Consider the following 5,107-nt stretch of genomic DNA (forward strand, 5'->3'; position numbering starts at 1 on the left):
ACTCAAAGTGATCTGCGATTTGAGTTGTTGATAAATAATTTAATGTTTAAATTATTCATGTACGTTTTAATATAACTAATTAAATTTTTTAATTTATAATTTTAATTAACAAACTCAAATTTTTCTTCAATTTTTAATTAATTAATAATTAAATCATCTCTTTTTAATATACTTTATTCATTTAATATTATAATAATGTTTTAATTTAATTATAAATCTAAATACATATTCCTATATATTTAGTTTGTTACGACTTTTTTCACTCTGCTAATGAAAATGAGCAATTTGTACATATTTTATTTAAATTTAAATTTATTTTATTTAAAAAATTTACTATTAAATATCTTTTTCTACTATAATATTAAAATTATAATATCATTTTATGATCAAAATGTAATATTTATTTTTCCAAATTTAAATATTTCCAAAATTAAATAGTTCTGATTTAATTTAAAAAAATAACCAAATATCGCTTAATAGATTTTGATAACTAAACAAATGTAATATTTTAAATACGTGAATTTTCAAAATATTTTTTGTGTTGCAAATGTCTTTCGTGAAAACAGAAACCAATAGATTAGGAGAAATCTAAAAATCTGAAATTTTAATAAATTGCAAAAATTTTGAATAAAATCTCTGGATGCACAACACGTATGTATACATATACACGTAAATGCATATGCATCAACTATGCAGAATAATTGGAACACATCAGGATTTCTAATGTCCGTATTGATCGGGAAGTCATGTCAAATGTGTGTAACATCAAAAAACTCGCCAATTTGCTGCAAAAAGAATGTGCACAGAATCAAGGCATAGTGTATTCATGGAATATCAATGCATACGGTTGCGTTTAGCGGAAATGCATTGAAACGAGATCACAGTGCACACATGTTTTGCTGATTATTTGCTGATACGTTTGAATGTAAAAGAAATCTCGAAGCGGCAGCGATTGCTCTCCACCAGCCGCTCCTTGATTTTTTTATCCTTGCCCGAGATGACGGAAGGTCCGTGCCATTCTCTCGCGAAACGGCCGCGAGGAAATGACGGCAAGTGATATTCAAAGAGAAAGAGTGACTAGTGCTTCGTTCTCCAGTGACCTCAAAAAACCTAAACTTGCCGACAATGCACGCTTGACGTCGGATCGAAGTTACAATATGATTACGAGATCGTCCGCGATTTATCAGCTCGTGATCTGTACTTGCGTATTATGTCCCATTTATTCGCGATATTCAACGTGAGAATTTTTTTGGTCACCTGAATTGTCGGCATCAAGACGCATACCTGCTATTAATCGTTCGATATGCAGAAGTTTTTTGCAACTAAATAATTAATTTTTAAAATTATAAATTTACCTGTCTCTTTTCTTTGCAAATGAAGATCTTTTCTGGCCCTTTTATTAGCTTTTAATAACGGTTAGCAATACATTAACGCAAACTATTCAAATTTCATAGTTTAAGTAAATAGGAACGAGAAATAATTTTTTGCCTTCGAACAGAAGCAATTTTATAATCTAATTCTTAATATAATCTAATATAATCTCATATAATCTAATTCTTAATCAGTTGATAACTATAAATAGTTGTTCATAAAAAGTATTTTAAATTAAAGTAAAAAATGAGCTTTAGTTTTTGCCATCTTGTTTTATATTGAATACTATATCAGAAATATATGAACTATGAATATATATAGCTCTAGTTCTTATTCCTATTCTTAAATTAAATTGGATTTTCCTTTCACTGTTCTTTGTTTGTTATACTATCACTTATAAAAACGTGTATATATAAATATGTATATGTGAGTATCCGTGTATTGAGCTTCGGTTCGTGGGTTTGCTAAACCCAAATGACTATACGGATCAGTCATCTCTGCGGGAATGGCTAAAAGTAACGGCGATCGAGATCGACTGTTGCCATTTAAACTCTCATAAGAATGTCCGGACCGACTTCAGCGATTGCATGCCAAACTCGCGATATCTGTCAATCTGTCGATCGCTGCACGAAGTGTGCATGTTACACGTTACTTGTTGACAAGACGCTGTGAACTGACATGTGTCACCTCATTTTACATGACGTCAAAAATTTCCGCACGCGTGCACACATTCTGTCACGCCAGATTCATTTGACAAGAATCATTTAATAAATTTTACGAGAGAAAAAGAGAGAGAAACAATAAATTTTTCAAAAGTGCTTAATAAAAATTAGAATATATAAGCTTCAATATATTGCTTGCATCATTCGTTTTCTGATATGCTACCAATTTTAGTGTTACTCTATGTTTATTATAACGTAATTTAAGAAAAGTAATCTTTATTGCTTAAGAGAGAAAATATGTTGTAAATTTTATTATTTTTAACATATCTTCATAATTGTCATAAATAAAAGTATATTAAAATCAATGAACTAGAATGCAATTTTAGTTTCTAGACAATTACACACACACATCGTTTTAAAATTTATTATTTTTATATACTCTATATAATGGATGTATCTCAATCCATTATGAGAGAAACTTCGCACGCGGAACTTTGTAACAAATTAAATTTTCTAATATAGAAAGTGAAAAATCTCAGTGAAATGTAATACGTATAACGACGACTCGATTTATTAATCTCAGTAAGGTTATTGATACAAAATGATTTAGTCGCCATATCCGACTCATGCCGGCAAGGGGTCATTACGTGCCAGGAAAAGTCGATGAAGCCGGTCGTACTAAACGGAGGAATATTAGAGTCGAGTATATCATTTAGCGTGATTTCGAGCACGACGGCAATAACGAAGGCGTGTAAATCTTCGTAGCATTCACCGCTGTTTTCGCGGTTGGCGCTACACGCGATCTCTATTTTTTTGCGCCTCGCGATAATTATTTTGCAACGTGTCTCGCCGGATTACGATCCCTCCGCGCGCCCCGTCAATTTACCGCATTCGGATATCTTTCACGGCGATACTAATGATTGCAGCTAATTACGTACGTGCTGTCGGGCGATGGCCTCTTTAACGAACGGGGAAATAAGACAATTCGTGAGACTTTGCGCAGGTTTAACCACTTCTGCCATACGTAGAGAGATTCGTCATTAACTCTTTCGACATTCAAAAACAAGTGATACGTATTCCCACCGCTCGTTTCGTCTTAAGTATATCTATATCTAATCTTTATTTCGCGTGGGCGTTAAGCAGATGAAAGAATGAGTAGAAAGATAAAAATTGAAAAGATTGTGATATGTCAATGACGTAATATATCAAAATCTTGCAATAGTTTTCTTGAAAAGATAAATCTTTCCTTCGCTGCAATGATCACAAGATTTTGCGCAACGGCACTTCAAATATTCATTAACAGGTGCAGTGATTATTCGATACGGTCAGTCAGAAATTTAATACCTATCACTCTTGAGAAAATATTACAATGGGAAAACGTCAAAATACGAAACGTGCGATTTCATGTCATTTGTTATCGTTTTTTTCTCTTTTATTGATTACGTTAAAAATCTAGATCGAAATTTACGGGCAGCATGATGTATTGCGTAGTGCATAATGTGTTCTCCGGTTTCGTGGCATTTATTCTCGCACAACACGATTATTAATTATACTGCAGCATGACTCTGTTGCGACGGGAATTAGTTACAGAATATACAATGCGATGCGTTTGATAAGCTACGAAAATTTTGCTACATATTGAAAAACGATCTAAGAGCTCAATGTATGCAAATGTGCAATAACTTGTTACAGCTATTTACATTTACGTAATTTAAATACAGGAGAATGTTGCAATCTTTTTGTATGAAAAATGCAAATTTTTTCCACGCTTTTTTTTCTAAGGTGTCAACATATCGCGTACTGAAACTGCTCGAGACTCGTTTAGAGCTGGTATCGCTATATTTGAGTATTATGGAGACTTGTTTGTTGAATATGTAGAATAAGTAATAATGTCATTATATCGCTTTTCCTCTCACTAAGATGTTAAGTTACATATTCCGAGAGACCTTGTCTTGGACAACGCCCAGTTCGGTATGTTTCGTAAAATATAAACTGTATCTCTGCTTACATTGAATGTTCAGTCAATGAGCATATCTGCATTCGCATACAATTCAAGGCTAGCTGAAAGAGAAATTCACAGAGAATTTCTTCATGAATGTTACAACGTGCTGGCGTAAATATACAGGAAAGATGCAGAGTAAAGAAATTGCCGCACAATAGCTCCGGCTTGCAAATGGATTATGAGAGAACGAATCATTAAAGTACTAATGAACGGACGATTAATTATTGCAGAACTAATAATTTGGATGATTAGAGACCCCACTTGTTGATGACTAATTAATTAGCAAAAATTTTCGCTGTCAACAAAATTATTAAAGGAACAATTAAAAGATTAATTAGGTGATCCATCCAATTGTTATAGAATTATCGAAATATAGATATTATTAAGTCATTGGTTTCTTAATCATTATAAATTATAGAGAATTGCTAATTATTAAAAAATTGATTATAGGAAAAAAATTAAAAAACTGTTATATTGATTTTTATAAATATTTAATGTCCAATAAATTGTGTAGACCCTATTTTGATGTAAGACGCTTATTGCGAATCCATGCAACCTTCATTCCGCCACACGGCAATCAGTAGGAATGCGCTCGGACTATTGCGTCAATTTAAATTGAAACTAGGCCGCACTGCGACGTTAGAACGGTCGGGAAACTTAAAATCCCTTCTCGTCGATTTGCCATCGTTATCGTTTTATCGTGATTCGCGATTCGCAGCCTTGAACGAACAAATTTCCGCATTGTGTAACCGATTGCCGGCGCAAAATTGGTTAATTGCTTATTGTGCGCCGAGTTTAATTAGTCAGAGATCCAAATGTTCGATGAACGGCTTATTGTGCGGATAAATCTAGTCCATGATTTTGCAATTGCTAATTCTCCGTGTCGCCCGAAATAATTTGCAACACGCTGAATTACAGTGCATATGCAACGATAAATTAAAGTAATTGATACACTATGTTTTAGCTGTAACACGTAAATATGTAAACATTCATCGACGAAATTTTTAATAGTAAATAATGCGTTATATTTAACCTTTCGCTCTTAGCATTTCCAATCATGTATACACATTAT

Source organism: Solenopsis invicta, chromosome 2 (genome assembly GCF_016802725.1).
Source record: "Solenopsis invicta isolate M01_SB chromosome 2, UNIL_Sinv_3.0, whole genome shotgun sequence".
Lineage (NCBI taxonomy): Eukaryota > Metazoa > Arthropoda > Insecta > Hymenoptera > Formicidae > Solenopsis > Solenopsis invicta.